Genomic DNA, 22,785 nt, shown 5'->3' with positions numbered 1-22,785 from the left:
GGCTGTGGACATTCTTTCACCTCTTAACTTCAGTAGTATTTGTAGTAAGTAACTATTAATACTGTTTAATCACAGGCCATATGCAAATGTGCTTGTCCTAAGTTTGTCACTGCATATGCAACTTCAGGTCAAGTGACATGGGGTATTTGTTTCCTAAGGGTTTCTGAACTTATAACTCCATAAGATCACACTAAGCTTCATTTTATAGTCATAATTAAGGCATGAGAGAAGGAAAAAGCAAGAGAAAGGAAGCCACCAGACAAACTAACCTAAATGTCACAACATATTAAGACAAAAACCAGACCCCTCCTTCCACTTCTGAACTGGCATTTCTGTTTCGTGCACAGAACAAAATGAAGTCACTAAATTTTCTGAGTGAGAGTATAAACAGATGGATAAACCACTTTAACAGCCAAAATATGTTTCCTGAAAGCCATACAAGACAATTATATTTTTCTCCTGTGTGTTCAAAATAGTTTATGCATTTTAACAAGCCCCTGTTATACAAAGACCATAAATGTATAGGTTTTCTTTAAAGGAGTTTTAGAAAAGCATCAGAATGCATCTTTTCCCCCCAGTGTTAACTTTTTATGTGCCAACAAAATGTGAATTACACGTATGTCTACTTTCCCCCCATCAAACTATTCCTCCATTCCTCTGATTTATCACATTGCACATTGTTGTTTGCTGTTTTACACAGTTTAAAGCCACATTCAACATTTTTTAATGATATTAAATTCTCTTTAATTTTTATTTATGAACATACAGTATATTTGATTATGTGCCATCAAAGAGTTGGTGCCAACTCTTAAAAGTCAAAAAGTCATTCCTGTCTGGAATATAAATGAAGAACAAGTTCTCCAATGAGTAAGAGCCTGTTAATTATATTTTGATATCCCTTTAGCTGTCTTCACTGCTAACACAGTTTTCAATGAACCCTACTGTATATACATGGACATAACCAGATGGAATACACAGAGATGAAATCGACTATATTACTGGCATTAGGAGGTGGAACAGCAAAGATGTGGCCAGGGGCTGTCTGTTCAACAGATTATGAACTGCTTATGTGCAAGTTCCAAGTTGAGCAAAAGTGGAAGAAAAAGTTAACCAGTTTCCACACTATGACCTTGAGCATATAGCTATCATTTACAAGGAAAAAATGAAGAACTGCCTTCAAGTTCTGCATCTTATTGATAGGGAACCAGAGGAACCATGGAATGAAATTAGAGTTGTTATTAAGGATGAATGTGAAAAGATACTGCCAAAGACTATGATATGGAAGAAATAAAACTGGATGTCAGAGAAATTGTTGCAATTGCCAAGAAAAGAAGCCAAAGTCTAGAAAGACAAACATCTCAGGAGGGAACTTTATGATGAATTTCAAAGAGCTGTTAAGAGAGACAAGAAACAGCATTACAATGACATCTATAAAGTTATTAAAGATGGAAACAGACATGGAAAAACAAGGAAGGACTTTCAAAAGATCTCTGATCTCAGAAAGAGGTTCCAGCCTTAGACTGGTATGCTGAAGGATACCATTGGACAGATAGCAACTGATACAAAAAAGATCAAACAAAGATGGAAACCGCATATTGAAATTTTGTACAGTAGAGAAGTCGACATCTAAGATACCTTAAAAGGTATGCTCTATTAACAAGAACCTGTAGTACTAGAAGATGAAGTTATATCAGTACTCTGGTCATTACAAAGCTGGAAGGCTACAGGAATTTATGGAATATATTCAGAAATGTAACAAGCAACTAGAGAAGAATCAGTAAAGATTCCAGCCAAACTATAGGTAAGGACACAGTGGCAAACAGGTTGGAAAAGGCCAGCCTACACACCAATAACAAAGAAAGGAGACTTAACAGCATGTACAACTATCATACAATGTCCTTAATGCCAGCAAAATAATGCTTAGGTAATTCAGTGCACATTAGATCCTTTCATAGAAAGAAAGATGCCAGATGTTTAAGCTGGCTTTAATAAAGGCCAAGGAACAGAGGTATTATGCTCTTGTTGTTCATGCTGGATAATTGAGAAAGCCAAAAGCTACAAAAAAAGAAGTAAATATGTGCTTCATTTATTATACTCATAGAAAGTCATTTGATTGTGTTGATGGTGTCAAGCTGTGGTCTGTCCTTAGGAAAATGGGAATCCCAGAACATCTCATTGTCTTCATGAAAAACCTGTACAAAGGTCAGGAAGCCACAGTCTGGATGGAACATGGAGTAAAACTGGCAAAAGAGTGAGACAGGAATGTATGTTCTCTCCTTATTTATTAAATCTATATATACATAATTGAGGCAGGCTTGATTGGAAGATGAGCATAGTTTTAAAATTAGAAAAAGGAATATTAATAACCAGCACTTTGCTGATGATATTACTCTGGTAGTTGAAAATGCAAATTATCTAGAATTGACAATGAAAATATTGAAGTGGTGGATAGCTTCTGCCTTTTAGGATTGACTATCAACAGTTAAGGAACTAGCAGTCAAGAAATACACTGCAATCTAGCACTTGATAGGGTAACAATGAAGGCTTTGGTAAAGATATTCAGGTGCTGTGACATGTCTACAAATATCAGAACCATGCAGGAAATAGTTTATCCCATGATATCTGATGGAAGTAAAAGTTGGACTTTGAAGAAGCAGGGTAGAAAGAGTATTGATGCTTTTGAATGTTGATGTGGGAGAAGACTCCTTTTTATAGTAATTTTATTAAATATTATAATTACAGTAGTAGAAACTAATACAAACTAAAATAGGATAAAAGAATAGAAAGAGTACAAGGCGCAGAAAAGGAAAAAAAAGAAAGAAGAGAAAGAAAAATAGAAAAGAAAGAAAAGTAAAAATATAGTAAAGAAAAAGAAAAGAAATATATAAAGAAGTAACTTCCAATCTTCATCACAACAAGTACAAACAATTTCAGTAACTTATCACCTCCACTTAAAATACAAGAAATGATCTCTTCTTTCCATATCCCATTTCTTATCTACAAACAAATCCAGAAAGCATAGTCATTTCAGTCCTGGTGTCAGCAAAAGTCCAAGGCTCCCATTTAGCTCTTCCCTAACAGATAGGGAAAGCTCTAATAACTGTTGTTTTTCCAACTCTGTTTGGAGATCCCATTCCAAGATTTCGAATTTGTTGGAAGTGGGAAGGAGATTTGTTTTACTTACATTTCCCTTTTGTACAATGCAATCTTCAATTCTTGGCTGTTTTGCAAGCTTCAGTGGAGGAAGGGAACCTGGGCTAACACTGTGTCAATCCTTTCTTTTACCCATATCAATCAATTCCACAAAGTCCTTTAGCCAAGTGTTTGTCTTCACAGTCGTCTTATCCAAACAATGTTATTTGAGTTAAAATAAGTCCCATAAAAATAAATCTACTAAAAAAGAAAAACTAAAAAAAAAATGGTGTGTGTACACACACACACACACACACAATCTTTAAACTTAAATCTTTTAATCTATTAATGTGATCAGACTGGCAGGAGCTGCGAAAAACATGTGTTATCCTGATAGATTAAGAAAAAAGATGATAAAAAATAATCTTTTGGAGGAACTCCTTACAGGAGTTGCTGCCTCATCCCAGCAAAAGTCCATTAAGGGTTATCAGAAATAACAACATGTCTATGTTAACCTTCAAATAAACCAACTTTATATTCCTTCCTTTTACTTCTAACAATCTTAATCTTTAGTCCATTCAAATAATGTTGTAGAACTTGATTTCTTTTCACTTTTCTTTGTCCCTTCTCATGGGATTCTTCAAAACTCTAGCAAGCCTCTTTTGTAAATCCAATATAGGAAAATTATCCAGGTCAATTTTTTTTGGCTTGTTATTTGTATATCCCTTTTAATTATTAAGACATTAGCCAGCTTCTTTTGTATGTCCAGTGCAGCATCTTTTTCCACATCATTCTTATAGCCTGTCATTTTTAAATCCACTTTCAGATCAGTCTTGATTTTGTTAGGTAGAACTTCTTCCTCTTCCATAGTATCTTTCAGGCACAGTCTCTTCATAGAGGCAGATGTCTCTGTTGACACTGTTAATATTAACTTCTGAGTCCATTTTTCAAAAATATCCTTCAATATGTCCAGTGTTAGAATATTTTGCTCCATTTTGTAATTGTAAGTCAGGTTTGTGTGTCCTTCTCCTTTAATTGTAATCTTTAGTTCCCTCTAGTGCCCAATTTTTAAAATCTTATGTTTTTAAAAAAATTCAAAACAAAAGTATTTTCCCATGGGAAGGATTCTTTAAAATTAATTCCAAAATCTTATTTCAAATTTATCTGGACCCTTAGTCCATTTGTAACTTTCTAAAATCAAAGTTTTAATCACCCTTTTGCTGTTTATTCCCCCCATTTTTTTTTAAAGTTCTTAAATTTGTAGTTAAAACTTCCTTTCACTAAGGATTAAGGAAACTCACCCAGTGCTGTCAAACTTCAAAGAATCTAAAGGTTCCTAATAGCTGAAAAGCAGTTAACAAGCAATTTCTATAAGTGATTAGAAAAGAAAGTATGTGAACCCAGTGTCCTTTCAAAGGTGTCAACTGCAGTTTGAGCAAGATGGCTATTCCTTTCTCTCCCAGAGCTCTAAAGCTGTCAGAGACCACTGTATTGTGGTCGTCTCATGAGGAGCAGCTGTCTGGAGCACTTGTAGGCGATCTCAAGTCCTCTCCTTGTCTGGAGAGGTTCAAAGAGCCAATCTACTCCACGGCTCTTTGTTCTTTGCCATGGTTGTTGGCGCTACTTTTCATGGAGCAGTCTTTAGTCCACCATGTTTTCCTCTGGAAGTCGTCAAAGTGATGTGGGAGAAGACTCCTCAGAATACGGTGAATAGCCAAGAAAACAAACAAGAAAATCATAGAATAAATCAATCCAGAGTTCTAACTCAAGGAAGGAAGGACCAGGCTCAGATTATTATATTTTGCATGCATTAGCTGTCTTGAAAATTTATAATCCTGGGAAAGGTGGAAGGATAAAGTAGAAGAGATTGACCAGCAGCAAGATGGATAGACTCAGTTGCAGTGGCAATGGATGTACCATTGCAAGACCAGAAGGATTAGGTTGGGAAAAGATTATCTGAAGGTCTATTCATGTGGTCCCTAGCAGCTGACATTGACTTGATGACAATGATCATATAATCAAATTCCTTTGGATATGAAAAATATTTGCACTTTCTTTTTTTCTTCCTTCCCCAGCTTTTAAGGGTTGGTTGTTATTGTACCATAACTCATTATCATTATTTGCCCAATAATGGCAGACCATAACCTTACTGTATTAAAACACTAAACAGTTCTAAAAACATTTAAAAAATGAAATAGTGAAATGCAATTGATAAAAGGCACAAGAAACATAACATCCATCAATCCAATGTAGACTTGGACTAAATCACATATTGGGTGCAGTGCTGTCTACATGGAGAAATATAAAGTTGCATATGAATTTATTTTTCTTCAGGGATTAGGGCCCCAATGGATGCCACAGATGACAACTGAATTTGCTACTCTGTATCAGTCTCTGAGAGGAGGACAATTCTTCAAGCCACATTATTAGGTTGGCATACAGTTAAATCTTTGTTTGCAGACTTTGCATGGTAAAATTATTATCTTCTGCAGAGTTCTGAATACATAGTTTACAAGCCATGTGCTAAGATGTGTTTTAATTAATTGAACCTGGCTTGCCTCAGTTCTCCATCAAGCTTTCCAGACCTGCAAAGCTTTGAACCTTGAACATGAAAGCAAGAAGTATTTATTGCAATCTGTAGCAGGCACACTTTGTTGCTCATCTAAACGTATCACTGGTATTTCACTCCATAAAATAATGAACATTGAAGCTGTCTTTTCTAAACAAGGCAGGCAGACTTATCTAATTTTAATGGAAAGGGTAATAAAAGTCAAGAGTTCCAGCAGTGAGAGTAGCTCTATGGTTGCCTTAAAAGGTTTGCTTCAGTCTTGGCCTCTGCACTAGGATATAAGAATGTCAAAGGCCTCACATGGAACAAGGACTCATTCTAACAATATCAGAACAGTATAGAGAATAAGTTCCCCAGAAGTGATGGAATATTTGTTTCTGTTCTTTAAATTTTGTTATCAGACATTTTCCTTTTGTGGTTTCCTGCCCAACAATCTATTATCTTTATCTTTATATATATATATAAAGATTTTTATTAAGGATTTCTAAAAAGGAAGATAAAAACTAATACAAACTAATATAAATTAAGAAAAAGAAAAGAGAAAGAAAGAAAGAAATCAAAGAGAAAGCTAGAGTAGAGTAGAGTAGAGTAGAGTAGAGTAGAGTAGAGTAGAGTAGAATAGAGTAGAGTAGAGTAGAGTAGAGTAGAGTAGAGTAGAGTAGAGTAGAGTAGAATAGAATAGAATAGAATAGAATACTTATTGGCCAAGTATGATTAGACATACAAGGAATTTGACTTTGGTGCAAGAGCTCTCAATATATTTACATAACATCAAAAATAAACAATAATAAAGTAATAATGTTATTTACTAAAACTATACAATCAAGAAAGAAAAAAAATTGAAGGAAAATACTATGGCTATAAAGTGCAAGAAAGGAAAAAAGAGTAAAAGAAAAATAGGAAAGAAAAAATATTTTTAACGATCTATTATCAAACATATGCACGCACGCACGCACACATACAGACAGCACAATGTTCTTTTTAACACGATAGTGCTACAGGGAAGCAAGATGATAAAAATACATTGCCCCATCATATCTAGCAGAAAGGACACAATTCAGGGCACCCCCATCAAACAGGGCTATCTTGTTGGACCCCAGAGTTGTGGGGCCATGTCTTCTAAGTGGCCGTGTCCTGCCCTGTGGAACAGCATCCCTCCAGAGATTCTGATGGCCCCAACGCTGTTAGTCTTTTGCAAGTCATTGAAGACCTGGCTCTTTCCCCAGGCATTTGGATCAGATGGGTAGATGAACTTGGGTGGGGAGGGTTGTGAGTGGGGTTTTTGTTTATCCTTGGGCATCATGGAGGGGGGCAGTTATATGTGGTGGGTTTTCTGTGTTCTAATCTTTGTAAGCCACCCAGAATCACTTGCATAAGATGGGTTCTTATATAAATCATATAAATAAATACAGCCAGAAGCGGTAGTTCAGATCACTTTTTGTCACTTGTGAGAGCATGGATTTATTGATTTGTGAGTTGGGTTTTTTTAAAACTTTCTTTCATTATTGGATCTGCTTGTGTGAGCTCTTGGAAACATAGATGATCTTCTTGACAAGTTTAATAAATTATTATTATTAACATTATTATTATTAATATTAAAAAGATCTTCAGAAAAATTTGGAACAAGCATGTGTTCACACACTTGCCACTGTGCATCATGGATGGTGACTTGCTAATTAGCTGGAAGATCATATTTCTTCTTTATATAATACTTCTCGATGTATATAGGACAATACTTCCCAAAAGGGATGTTTTTGATTCGTAAACTAAAAAGGAGTTTTATTAAGCTTTATTTATTTAAGCATTATTTTTAAAGTGTGCATATTAGTGAAGAATATCTGCCTCCACAGAAGTCTATTGTTGCAATTTAAGCACCAACAACAACACTTTATAGCTGCATACATTTCTGAGTTGAAGAATGTTAATGCATTTTTATAGCTTTTTCAGATAAAAATTGTTTTCAGATAGTAACCCATGGCCTGAAAGGATGCATGATAACTTTGGTCTGCAGATGTGTTATGATTAGCATTTTCTGTTTTTCTTTCCACACTGAATCATTTTAAGGCCAACATTTGCACCAGCACTATTCCTACAGTGACTGCTTTGTTTCTGAGAGTCTTCTGGGCAAACCTACTCTTTTTCAGGAATCTAGGTTTTAACAGAAGCTCTACCAGAATAAGAACCAATTCTGCAAGCAGGTAATTCTGCTGCATAAACATAATATTATGCACATATCCCAAGCCTGGAAGAACTACTGTGTTTACAGAGAAACTGGCTGGAAAGATACAGAATAGATCAGTAAACTGTGCAGAGATCCTGTGTGCAATCCCAGTTGCAAATAGTCCTTTGGCATCATAAGAGCCTTCAGCTGAGAAAGCTATAGCTATAGCTATAGGTACAGATAGAGATAGAGTTAGAGATAGAGATACAGATACAGATACAGATACAGATACAGATACAGATACAGATACAGATACATTTATTTAATTTCTATAACAGCCGATTTCAACAAGTGACTCTAGGCAGCTTACAATCATAAAAACTATAGAACAGTTAAAATAATTAAAAACAATTAAAAGTACAAAATAAATATATATGGTTGCCAAGTAAACAATGCATGGATGTTAATATAGCCAAGAAATGGGGCCCTTAACACACTCGGGATCCCAGGCACATAACCAGGTCTTCACAGCCTTACAGAAGGCCAGCAGGGTCGGGGACATCCTGATCTCCAAAGGGAGAATATTCCAGAGGGCAGGTGCTATGGCAGAGAAGACACGCCTTCTAGTCCCCTCAAACTGACATTCCTTGGCTAACGGGACCCATAGCATGCTCAACCTACCAGACCGAATTGGACAGGTAGAAACAACTGGGAGAAGATGGTCGATATAGATATAGATATAAAAAAATCTATTATCCAGATTTTAATTCTGGATGAAAAGCACTGGCCTGACACATACCACAGAAAACTTGCTGAAAGAAAAAAGGAGTTTATTTTCCAGCTCTGTCTGCCAGGTTGCTGGCATTGTGTACAGGAACATCTGCACAGTGTATGGGCTAGACTCTCCCAAGTCCAGATGGGAGAATCATAGAAAGTCATGGAGAATGACAGGACTAAGATCCTGTGGGATTTCCAGATCCAGACAGACAAGCAGGTACTGGTCAATTGACCAGACATTGTGGTAGTAGACAAGGACCAGAAGACAGCTGTGGTGATAGATGTAGCAGTGCCAAGTGACAGCAACATCAGGAAGGAGGAGTATGAGAAGCTGGAGAAGTACCGGGGCCGGAAGGAGGAACAAGAGAGGATGTGGAAAGTAAAGGCCAAAGTGGTCCCAGTGGTGGTAGGGGCACTTGGGGCTGTGACCCCCAAGCTGGGAGAGTGGCTCCAACAGATCCCAGGAACAACATCAGAGCTCTCTGTCCAGAAGAATGCAGTGGTAGGAACAGCTAGGATACTGCGCAGAACCCTCAAACTCTCAGGCCTCTGGTAGCGGACCCGAAGCTAATGCGGGATTTTTTTATAGCAAACAGGATATTTATTATCAGACCAGAGTTCCACAATGCTGAAGTCATTATAACTTTGATGGCTCAGAAACATACATGTTTCTTCCTGAATCAAGGTTTTCTTGGTACCTAATTAAATGTTGCTTCTGCTTTCCGGACAGGAGTGAATGAGCCACCTGCAAAATCTTCCGCATCAAGCAGCCCACAGCTCAAAAACGTTGGTGTGGCTAGAGCAGCTGAGCTAGGCAAACTGGATAAAAAGTTGGCATTCGAGTTATTAATGCTGTGGGTTGGATATAAGCTCTGAATGAACATTTTCCCCCAAACTTCAGCAGAGGATTTGACTATAACTTTGGGCCAGAAAACTCCTAGAGAACTCTGGAAGCTATAACCAATCCTAGTTTCAGTTCTGTGAATGCTGCACTATAATTGTGTTTCCAGATGTCAGATTTCCCCAGTGATGATAGCCACAAACCCAGAAGCTGAACAGGAAGTGCCTCATCACAGTTAGACATAGTATCACTGAATTAGAATTCAGTGAATTCTATTTTAGCACTATGGCCATTCTGCTCTACCATCATTGCTGCAGCACATTTGCAGGTACAGTTTGGACCAAAGACAAACACTCAACATGAAGATTGGCACACTGGATGTTGCAGTGTGAGGTTCTGACCATGTGTCATGATCCATAAATAGCTTGAGATCACTGCAAAAGTAAAGTAATTGCAAGCCATCAAATTAAACGTTAATTGATCTGTAATAAAATGTAGATGCCTTTCTCATGATAATTGATTGAGATTAGAAGTACTACCTGGCATCTGAGAGCATGTTAAAGATGCACATGTTTATTTAATAGAAGCCCTAACTGTTGCCAGGATGTGGGGAGGTATTAGATCGGATGTGAATGATCAAACTGAATCTCAGTCCAGAAAAGATGGTGCTCCTCCTGAATCAATAGGAAAAAAACCCAAGCTGGAAAAAAAAATCAGTGCTTGGGTGTACCATTTAGTTCTTCCTACAAAGTATGCAGGAATCTGGTAGCACCTTTTTTGGCATAAGCATTCGTAAGCTGATTTTTTGCCACCATAGACTAACACAGCTCTCCTCCAACAGTGCCTACATAGTATGTATCTGGGTGATTATTTTTCTTTTTGTAAGTTTTCAGTCAACACTCTACGCCACAGCCATCTTACTCAACTATGTCCCTCAACATTTATTATTTTCAGAAAGCTCAGTGCCTGGCAGGAAGATAAATTTCATCATTATTCAACCCATATTAAAATAGTGACTCTCATCCCATCCCAATTTCCTGTGAATACCTTATGATAAAAATTGATCTGTAACTGATGAATTGTTGTAAGGTGCCTAGTTAAAATTATTTATAACTTGGAAGAGCATTTGGTTCAGCATAGCTACCTCCACAGTGGGGTATCATTTTAAAAATCTGGAATGTAGTTTTCCTTATGTTATTTTTCTCTCTGGCTCTTAAAGAGGACATACCACTTTGGTTATTAGATCCATTAATTATATCAGATGCTAAAAGACTGATTTCAGAAAATATTCAGAGATATTATTTTAGACAATGGAAAATGGACTTTAACAGCACAAGTGAATACTTCAAAATACATATAACCAACAATTATAATATATAACGACTTTTCACTACAGCATTTCACTTCAAGAGTATTCCTATACTTTAAAATTTTGTTATATGTGTTATTTGTTGCTTTAATTTCAGAGCTATCAAGTGCAGAAATTTTAGATCAGTTGTGAACAAAATAATATTTCTGTGCCAAAATTGAATCTGCTCATCTGGTCTGGCTCCTAGAAAGGATCTGTTTCACATCTTCATTCCTCATGATGTGTGTGGGCCATGGGCCAAGCATCAGGTCTCCTCAGTGGTAACTGCCATATTATGGAACATTTTCCATCTGGAAATATAATGACCCCTACTCTATATTTCCAAACCTAGCCAAAGTAGGTTTGTTCCAGTAGATGTTTGGCACTTAGATTAGTTTAAATTAAATGACACCTATGATTCATTAGGATTAAGGCTTTTCATTATCTCAGCCAGAGATTTTGTGTGATTTTAAATCTCTTTTTCTGTTTTGACTTTGTTGCATCCCACCCAGGGTTTGGGGTCAGGTATAAATATTTATATAGTATAATTATAAGTCATTGAGAATTGGTCAAAGATTGGAGCAGTATATAAGCTTAGTAAAATAAATAATAAAACAAACAAATGGATAAATATTGTAAAATATATAAACAAACGCTGATATATTGAACGGCATGGCAGATAAATCTCAATTCCATAAACAAAAGATATTATATATTGCTAGAAGAAAGTACCAATTGATTTATTACATTTCATACTACAAATTTTCACCAGAACCAAAATATTTTTCCAAATCTTTAAGCATTCTTTTGTGACAAATTTCAGAAATAATAATTGCCATCACTGCTCTAAGTGCTGAAAGGAACATTTGGGCGATTAATCCTTTAGAGAAGAATAAGGTCCTCTTCAGGACCATCATTTAAAATCAGGTAAAATGGTATGCTCAGCAGCCCAGTACTTAAGAGCACCTACAGGCTAGGAAGAATACCTAAATCAAATCCTACTGAACACAATTCTTAAAGCCCTAAGCCAAGAAAATCTGAGAAATGGTCAGTTCCTGTTAAAACAAAATGAAACAGACCTAATCAGACTATCAGGAATTTGAACCATTAGAAATATTTTACCACAGCAGTTTGAAGAAATAAGCTGTTTGGATTCCACAATGAGGTGAGGGTTTACTCTTGACACTTTTCTGGCACCTGCAGACAAAGGAAAATTTCAAAGGAAGAGCCATAGAAATTCAAAGGGACTGATCAATACATGGGATGACCTGTTCATATGTCCTCCAGGTATATTTTGTATGTAGCTGCTTGATTTCAGACTGAATCTTAGGTAAAAGACAGCTTTGGAAGTATAGTAATTAAGATTTTATAGGCATAACCCCATTCACAGGCATATCCACAATGACACCAAAATGATGGAATGTGCATTGTGATGTCACAATACAAGCTCTTTTCTTTCGTATTTTCATTGTGATGTCACATCGAAATACATAAGAGGCAGAGTTTGTATCACAATGGACAACTAATCACTTACTCCCCCTTGTGCCCCCCCCCAACACTTCCCTAAGCTACAAATTCAATCCAGGCTTATTATTACAAGCTTCCTATGTTCCTCCTGCTAAGGCAGAGGGGTAACCCACAAACTGCATTTTGCTAATGGCTCCTTCAGATCTGACGGATTTCACAACTGTCCATTGCGATGCAAACTCTGCCTCTTATGTACTTAGAGTTCTGGGAGCTGAAGTCCACACATCTTAAAGTTGCCAATTTGAAAAATACTGATCTAAAGTCATATCATAAACTGTGGCTAAAATTGATCTAATCAGCTGCATAAACTGATTATAGAATATATTGAGTATTCTGTACAATACTTCTTTTATCTGAATTGCAGAAATAACCTAAATAACTGTAAGTATGCAGTGAACTGATGATTAATGTTTTGATTATAAGGCTACTGCCAAGGAAATAAAAGCCCTAATTTTAAAGGAGAAAACACTCCTATGCTAAGAAGAAGGCTCTTCTGAAGGTTGGTGGCTAGAGGGCGCTCTCTTTCTTTTTTGGAGTTGATGGTAGTCATCGTTGCCAAAAACCTAGAATATTCAAAGAGAAGATAATAGAACATCTCTTCTGAGATGATGTTTCACAGCTGGAAAGTTGCCAGAATATGGTCAAGCTTGTGTGTGCATAACGCCAGAATGGCCATATGTGAGCCTGTAGCACAGTGTTGCAAATCTTCCAGTGAGATCTCTGTCAGTTTTCTTACATTTGGTCAATGTGACACTTCAAAGGCCTTTGCATCTGACTATTTTCTGACTCTTTCCAAGTATATGTTTTGGAAGGATGTTTGCCAAAGCTACCTAAGAGCACATGCACTTGAAGTGAGGCGTATTCTAGCAAAAATTAAAGTGGTTTAAGTTAACAGCAGAGCAAACGAGGGATAGATTAAGTAGTTTCTCTTCAATTGTGCACGTGTTCAGTTACAACAGCATTCTGTCCAGTTTTCACAAGTGCACTGGCATTAAAACACATATTTCTAAATACATGTTATTGATTCATCAATTGATTATTAAGTTAAATTTAGGCCCAGAAGGGGAAAATAAAAATAATAACAATGATTTCAAATATACCTTTCTAAAAATATTTTGTTTATTACTTATTTTAAATTAAACAGAACAGGGTAATCATGCAATTGGAGAATGCATGCCAAAGTACATACATGCATACCTATACACTTAATATTATTGGGACTCTTTAAATGTAAGTATTTGTCCAATCAGGATGAAACTGGTCATGTGGCACCTCTTGATGACCAAAGCAATTGAAAATACCACATAGGAAATACACTATGTACAAGTAGAGAAATTCCACCCCCCCCCTCCAAAAGGGGTTTGTGGAAGTCATGTAAAACCCTGTACATGGAGCATGGCATAATGTAATACTCATATCTCTCTTTTCTGAAAGCTTAAGGGAAGGTAGACTGTGTATACCATTCAGGTGGCACTACTCAGTATTGTGGGAAACTATAACTAAAAGCGTTACAGATCAGTGAAATGACCTTGAATCTGTCCTTGAGAAGAAAAATAAATCATGTACATGCAATCCTCTGTCTCTGTCAATCTTAGCAAAATCAGGACCTAGTATTATGCAGAAGAATAAAACCTGATAAAAATTATATACATTTTTTCCCTAAGCGTACTCTTTAAATCTGTTTCTCGACCCTTTTGTAATCATGGACCACTAATTAAAAGTTTGGAAAATGAGGGGACCACCAAATTAAACAACCCACCTTCCCATCTATGCTTTGCATACCACTATTTTGTCCAGTTGTAATGCAAACACTTACTAACATGCACACATGATAGTAATTGCTGCTCCACATAGTCTGCCATAGATTTTTCATGATGATGCATGGTATCGTTCAACAAGGGAGTGCCAATAGCTCGTCCTGCCTTCTTTCTGAGCATAACATTTCCCATCAGCTTCACAGTTAGATTTATAAGCTTCTCAGCTATAGGGTGACTTTTATCCACTTGGGCTACAAGAAATACAACTCTGAATGATGCCTCTGTTGTTTTGCTTTCTTCTCCAACCCTAGCAACAAAACACATTAGTGTCCAACTAGAAGGCATTGCTTTGAACTAGTTTTGAAGAAACAGTTCTGGTTTACCAGTGAGTTCACTGTGCTTTGTTGAAAAATGCCACAAACATTCTGAAGGCTTCATGGCATCATTTGACAAAGTTTCTGACATAAAGCACACAGAGCAGCAGTACCTGCACCAAATTGGAATGACACCAAAGTGGCAACATGCATGCACTGATGCCACTATATAAATGCTGTGATTATGAACTGGCATCTGCAAGTAAATAAGTCCTGGCATTTGTATGTTTTATCAGCTACCCCTCCATTTGTCCCCCTATGGATTCCCATGATACAGAGAGCCAGCTCAGTGAAAACCCACTGTTAGTACAAAACAGTATTTCCTCTTTCCTCTTTTCTTTTTGAGTTGCTTCTGCAAGATCACAGTTTCACACAGAATAGCATATGTGGCCTTACATCTGGTAAATGCATTTGAGACCTGGTCACTATTGTTAAATTTCTGAAGTTTAGTTCTAATGTTGCTTATATTATCACTTGTATGATAAAGAGCCAGTCTGGTGTAGTGGTTAAGGCACCAGGCTAGAAACCAGGAGAATGTGAGTTAAAGTCCCAGCTTGGGCACAAAGCCAGCTGGGTGACCTTGGGCCAGTCACTCTCTCTCAGCCCCAGGAAGCAGGCAATGGCAAACCACTTCTGAAACCTTACCAAGAAAACTGCAGGGACTTGTCTAGGCAGTCACCAGGAGTTAACATTGACTTGAAGAGACAGAAAAGAGAAAACGGTCAATGAAACACATCACAGATTAATTTTTTGAATCAGTAACAACAACCCAGCATATGGGACAGGAAAAATAAACTCAAGAAACAAAAAATATTGATGTAAACAGGAAGCAGTAGAAACAGTAACTGACCTATCGTTTTACTGAAAGCAGGTAGACTGAGAATGGGAGATATTGCAATAGCCTATCCCTCCCTTGCAGCAATGCTTTCTCATGGGCTCCAGATAGCAATAAGCAAAATGTCTGATACAGCCACTAATCTGCAAACTCTATATAGAGTGATCTTGTTATGGAAACTGAAGTTGTGCGACATCATCCTGGAGGAGTTATGTGACATCAGAGGATTTGCCTGTAAAACATAGATCACCTCAGTGTCAGCAAGCAGTTATTAGACAGCTAACTGGCAGTGAATGCAGGGAGGGTGGAGGGATTTTGTTCTAGAAACTTAAAAGCATTCTGGATCATCTGATGGACCTCTGTAGATGGCAGTTTGGGAATCTTACAACTTTAGAAATAGCTCTTACTAGTTCTGGACTCCTTTATTTCACCTTGTCATTGTGAGTCAATTGCAGTTTGTCCCAAAGACAACAAATATCCCAAAGTGTATAATGTAGACTTGCATAAGGGATATATTTAATGTCAAATGTGCTATTCAGCTTTGAGGTTCTACTTCAGTGTTTCTCAACGTTGGCAACTTTAAGACTGTGGACTCCAACTCCCAGAATTCCCCAGCCAGCAAGGGTCCACAAGTCCACATGTCTTAAAGTTACCAAGGTTGAGAAACACTGATCTATTTATTTAATAGTTGCATAGTTTTGTTAACTGTGGATGTCAAATTTTTATAACGAATCATTGTTTCAATATTATGTTAGTCATTCTACTCATTGCTCTGTATTTCTTTGTCCACCACTGCCAATTAATAATTTTATTTTAAATGACCACACCAATTATTTTATGTCATGCTAAATCATAAAATGTAAGAAATCAAACTCTGGCTCCAAACGTTGGTTTTACAGAACAGTGGTTTACTGAACCAGACAATCACTGCCATTTAAAAATATATATGAACAGATCTTGTTTGTAGCTAAACTACTTAAAAAGACAAATTCCAATATTTTAAATTGTTAGAACTGAATCAGGAGCACACAGGTCTATTTTCAGTCACCATGATGCGAAAAATATGCTGGCAAGCATTCTTAAACTATGGCAAGCATTCTTAAACTATAATTTACTAGCACAGCTGAATTCCTAAAGGTAATAAAGCAATCTATAATGTTTTATTATGGAATGTGCAATAACTTTCCAGAAATGGACAGCATCAGGTCAACAATAAACTCCAGCATATTCATAGGATAATTACAGATTGTTCTTCTTGTATCTGTGAATAGATTGAGAATAAGGACACAGCTCATCTAAAATGAAGGACTTTTAAGTTCCATTGATTTCAACTGAAGAATTAAATGCATACATAATCCCTTCCCTTGAAACAAATCAGTTCTAAAGTAACCGTCTTAATTTTGGGAAGATAAAATGTATAAATATAATAGAGCTTATTCCAAATGAATATGCATAGATGTTTAATTTGGGCTGGAAATGCCCCTAATGTTTTTTTCTTTTATGCAGCCTTTTTGCTAGCTGCGGTCACTAAGACATCCTTTGACCCTTTAAGATACACTCTGTTAATGATGTCAATGAAAAAAATTTATTTGACTTGAGGAAATGAGAACAGCTTTTGTCGGTGAATTTAGCCTTCTTTCTTGAGTTCTGTGAACTACCCTCGGCACCGATTAGTTTAATCCTTGCCTCATAAAAATATTTTTAAAGAGCACTTTCTTTCTTTTTGCTTTAAAATATGCATCCTTTCATTTAAGAGCCAGGATGAAGCTAGTTGCTCCTAGGATTTTCTGCTGTGCACAATTCTAGTTGATTATTATAAATATATCTTTTCATAGTAAACTATTAAGGTTTTAATTATTCTACTGAAAATATAACCAATTTAAACTGAATTGGACTGCAACTGATAACATGAAGCCCATTTTTTAAAACTACTCAAGCAGCTTCATTGCTAACATTCTTTGGGTGCTGCAACTACCAAATACAATTTCCTAAAACTAAAACACATTTCCCTTTGAAATGCTATATTTTGAAAAATGATATTTTACAGCATAATTTTTCTTTTTCCTTTTTCAACTCAAAACAATTTATAAACCAAATTTTAACCCCTGTATTCCTCCTTCCCTTTCGCAGATGCCTTCAGCCATCTCTCGATCTTCCTCCTATTGCTTGACCTACTTTGATCACATCAGTACAGCCCAGCAGCCACACCTTTTTCTCATGCTTTTGCAAATTTATTTTGGACTGTTGAGCAGCAAGTTGGCTGTAAATAATGTCAAGGCTGGTTCTTTGAAATACAATATTTCTAAGTAAAATTTCCCTGCCAAGATTCAAAGATTAGTTGGTTGATTTTTATTTTATTTTCAAACCTACGTTTTAGTCCAAATTAATATCTTGGTTTCTAGATCAATGCCTATCTCAACTACCTACTTCAGCATAGAAATTGAGGCCCTCATGAAATAGTACTAGAGTAATGGAGGTGGTACAATGCCTGGAAAGACCAGGGTTCAAATTATGAATAACCCATGACATTCACTCACCCTGTCCACATGACACGCTTCACTGACTCATGAGAGGATAAGATACACATGCTCCAAAGCTGTGTTAATTGACATGGCCAATTAATGCAGAGAAGTTTAGATTTAGCTATAAAGAGGCCCAAAGAGGTTCTTGTTTAATGCTAACTTTCTCTATGTAATGTAAAATACTTACTGGAGAGTTAACTCCTCCATTTAACATCCATGACTGAGACAATGTCCTTAAACAGGTTTCACAAAAATGGGACTTCTCTAGTCACTTCATATCAGTAGTCATCTCAGCTTCAGCTCCCAGCTTCCCTAGCTGCACATGACATGAAGGTGACCTTTCAAAACCTGCTCACTGCGTCTCTGTGCCCAGTTGTGCTATGGGGGCCAAGACAGGAGAAACTGGGAAGGTAATGTCAGCTTTTCAGTCCTCCTGAACAGTGTGGAGAACTAGAAAAATGGCTGCCACATGACTGAGCAAGACATTCAAAGTTGTGTTCCACTCTCAGGCAAAGGTGAGCTAACTGACTGGGAGGAGTGATGGCAGCTGGGATATACATACATACAGAAGAATACTATACATACATAAGGAAGAATATTCTTGGTTCAGTCACTGTCTCTCAGGCTAATTACTGCAGAGGAAACTTAACAACTGAAAATGAAATTGAACACATTGTGGACAATAAATATCCCTATCATGCTATAAGGTGCTCTTTATATACCATCATTGGGAGACTGCAGACTATGATTTATGCCTTCTATAGTATTACTAGAGAAGACAGCATGTTAAGAAACAAAGTTCACTAGTTTAACACCTTCTTTGAATTTTTGCATACATACATGGAAGAAAATATTATTCTTCCAACTGTTGTTATAGCCATGGAGTTAATATGATCTCAAATTCCTAGCTAGCTAGCTAGCTTGCTTATTTATTTGTTTAATCAAATTTTTATTACCACCCATCTCTCCCCCCAAAGGAGGACTCTGGGCGGTTTACAAAAACATTATTACTGTATTTTGTGAAGCTTGCTAGAGTGTGTACTCTAGGGCAGGTATAGGCCTAGAAAAGTGGTTGTGGACTTGTTCTCCCCCAGTAGAATATCTGAGTAACATATATATCAATAACATTTGTGACTACTGACTGTAAATCAGTAATTGTACCATCTGATGAAATGACGTCTGCTAAAATGTACAGGGACATTTATTTAGGCTTTGGCAGCCTAAAATGTTGCACCTCATAATCAGAGTTTACAAAGTGGCTATTATCGATCAGAATGGAAAACTTAAAGATTAGAATTGCAGAAATGCTTATAACTGCAAAAGTATAGTGTGGTTATTTTCCATGGGTTATACCATGGCACTCAAAGAACGTTAGGGCTGCCATCCGAAGCTCACTTAAGTTGAGATTCTCCCACTGAATTCAGTGGGATGTACTTCTGAGTTCACATGAAGAAGTCCTGAGACAATCAAATAGGTCATCTGTGACCTGGAAGATCAAAATAAACACTATTAACTCATGTTTATGATCTTAATTTCAGCTGTATCATTGCTGAGAATCAATAGTAACTTAATGACACATAATCAACAAAACCAATTATCTTCACTTGGATCTATACTAACAAGCATTACTATTCATGGGACTCTGCATAAATTGAAGTATGAATTAATCTCTGAGAAGGACTTTTTTGTTGTCTGAGCAGCACACTAATCCTTTGAGTGGCATGCTGGAGACTTCATGCCTATAAGTAGGTGGAGCCAGAATAAAAATATTAAACTTCAATATAATTAAAATTACAATATCAATACAATACAATTATGATGATGATATTATTAATAATAATACAGTGCAAAAATGGAAAATAGATGTTCTCATGTGCAACGACTGGAAACAGAAGAAGACAGTTGAAATGTTTGCTTGATAGCTAGACAACAGAATTCTCTTATTCTTTTTCCCTGTCACAAATACAAGTTCTGTTGAAGCTATTATTGACCAGCTGTTCTATTGCTGTTTGAACAAATTGCTGTTTTTATATTCTTCTGTTGCTTAATGTTTATCAAATAAACCTTATACATAAAAGTTCACAGAGTTCTTCACTGAATAAATGTATTACTGAGCTACAAGAATCTGTGTCTATGATTTAAGTGTTACTTTTGTAACCAGTTTTGTTAAAACACAAACAATAAAACTTTGATTTAAAAGACCATTCGAGGAACAGGGTGCTCAAATGGTCTTTCAGAATTTAAAGCATAAATTCGCATGATTGTGTATTTTACATACAGTAATTGCTGTGAATTCTCAGATTAATGGCCAAACTTTCAATTTAATGGAGAAAAATATTAATTCAATTGACATGTCTATTATATTCAAAGTCTGCTAAACCAAGGTCCACTAAACCAAGATACTGTACAACAGCCAATTGGATTGTAAGCAATGATGTTTGAATCAATGAATCCTGATTTATGTATCATTCAAACTAAGAAAAGTAGAAGTGTTGATATCTGATGCCTAAGATGTTTCACTGGCTTACAGAGCTCATAGTACTGATAGAGAAATTTTCAATCCTTTAACTTTCTTAAAATAAATGCCTTCTTGCCATTAGTGCTCTTGGACAAGTCTAAAGCAATGAATTATCAGATGGTCATATTCAAACTAAGAACACAAAAGAACCAAACTAAAGGAATTCATGAACTGAGATGTAAAAGTAGCCATTGTCTGAGATGTCTGAATATACAAACTGTTCTTTCAGAACTTGATTTCATCAAATATTGTAAGCCCCAAAGGCCACTTGAAAAATAATACATTTTATACAATGCCTCCAATTAATATTTTCTTTTACTATAGGAACTTGGAAAATTTTACCTGTATGATTCTGAAGGGGAAAAATAGCTCTCTTCCCTTCAGTAGATGGAGTTCTTATACTGACCCAGTGATTTTCATGTTTACAGTATACACTATAGGATTATTAATTTATTAGGTCTCCAGCTTTGACTAAAGATGGAACATTCCACAAATCCCAGCAGGAAGGTTATTTGATGATCTGGATTGTGCAGTATATCCAGGAGTTACAGAGTTCTTTTTTTTCCCAAAGAACTTTCATTGTCCAAAAATTTATGGCAGCAATATAAACTTACAAGTGTCTCTTTGTTGCAGGGAGTTGGCTTCAGTAGCTGGATGATGGATGGTATGACTAAGGGTGATAGCAAGCACAGCTGCAAAGGAAGCAAGGAAAATAATAATTAGAAAATATGAAGAAAAAATGGGATATCTCATTTTAAATGATAAGTAATGCCCATGCTATATTTTGTTTAATTGCTAAGTTCTTTGTTTCACCATGTTAAAAAATCATACAGTTATAGAGTTAGATTAAGTCTAAGCTTCTGACCAATGTAGAAATCTAAAGTATTCATGATAAACAGCTATGTAGCCTTTATTTGAACACATCCAGATCTAAGTGCTGCTCCAATATTTTTAGCACCACTGCAAGCTTAAATGTGCTGCAAATATATGCTACATTGTTTTGGACAGGAATACAAACACTACCATGAGCAAGATAGGTCAATACTACAAGTTCATCTCTGTTGATTTTCACATTGTTTTTTAAGGCATTGTCAGTAGAAGGCTTTTATTTCTTCTTCTAGTTAGCCAGGTAACAAATTTGTTAGAGACTCCCCATTAAATTTCTCTAAGGAATCAGCAGACAAATTCCTGTTAGCAATCCCAGATGGCTTTGTGAGGTTGTTGCTGGGAATCGGACTGCCTTATATTCCACTTAGTCTCTGCTTACTCAGCAAGAAGCAATTATTCCATCACCCACAATCATCAGCTCTCAGTTCTCATACCTTCCCATACACAGAATTTACCAGAACAACCTGATCATACTCCTCTCTTCTTTATGTGTTCCCACTACCAGAGTCTGTTTGCTTGTTCATATTTGGATGCTATGAAATTTATTTCATTCTTGGAGGCTTTGACCACTTTTTAGTCATAACTTGCTATTGAGAAAACATGCTACTGAATGTTTAGGAGCTTTAGGAGCAAGAATATTAACAGCTGTATCCTAAGCATGTTGATACTGAAATTGCATTGAATTTAGCCGGATTTACTTCTTAATAAATGAATTTAGGATTATATCTAAGATACTCTGAAAAAAAAGACTTAGGTAGAAGGAGTCCATAAATCATGAGGAAAAAGTTTGATTTTGATAATCAATCATTATAAGGATCATCAGCACAGATAATGAACATTAATTGAGAAGCAGCAGGTTGGAAAATGTCTATGTGTGCACAGGATGGTTGTATGATTCACATGTTGGAATGAGCAGGTCTTTTCCAAATTTATGATGAGCCTGCAAGTATTCATTCATAAGCCTGTTGTGCCCTGTTTCCATATTAATCAGCATTTTTTCAAAAAGAAATCTGCATGATAAATGAATATGTACTTTGAAAATATATTAAATCTTCAATTTACCAGATCTCAGTTTAGCAGAATTTGGATGCAATGGACAAAATCCATTCCACATTTTACACTGAAGTAAGGTTATTTTACATATGAGTAAAATGCAATTTGCTATTTAATGTTTATTTGGCATCCAATACCCATTGTTTCTATCTATTAGCTTGTTAAATTTGAAGGTATATTCTGGCTAAACATTAATATAACAACACAATTCACTAGTTTTTTTTATCAGAACCAAGACGTATTTTATTAAATGTGATTTATTTTCCAAAATTTTGCATTCAGTGAAATTTATTATTTGGAATGTAGAATGAACTGAATGTGGTAGTTACATTGTTGTGTTTAATGGTCAGAGTAAAGTAAAAGTGTATAAATTGAATGTTCCAATTTGGATCAGACTATTTGCATAAGGAGGCATCATTAAGCCTCCTAGTATTTATTTAGAACAGTTGTTTTCCATTTTGAAATAGTGTTCTTTTTCCATCT

General features: G+C 36.1%; 1 long non-coding RNA gene across 2 annotated transcripts in view; it reads right to left on the bottom strand.

The window, feature by feature from the left end:
- Positions 1-20,973: 20,973 nt before the first annotated feature.
- LOC134497803 (uncharacterized) overlaps positions 20,974-22,785 on the bottom strand; it is a 55,916-nt gene continuing 54,104 nt past the window's right edge. For both annotated transcript variants that reach the window (XR_010067949.1, XR_010067948.1), the window contains one exon: positions 20,974-21,053. This is a non-coding gene — a long non-coding RNA (uncharacterized LOC134497803). The remainder of the gene's footprint in view (positions 21,054-22,785) is intronic.

Source organism: Candoia aspera, chromosome 4 (assembly GCF_035149785.1).
Source record: "Candoia aspera isolate rCanAsp1 chromosome 4, rCanAsp1.hap2, whole genome shotgun sequence".
Taxonomy (NCBI): domain Eukaryota; kingdom Metazoa; phylum Chordata; class Lepidosauria; order Squamata; family Boidae; genus Candoia; species Candoia aspera.
This window is presented reverse-complemented; position numbering and strand designations above follow the sequence as displayed.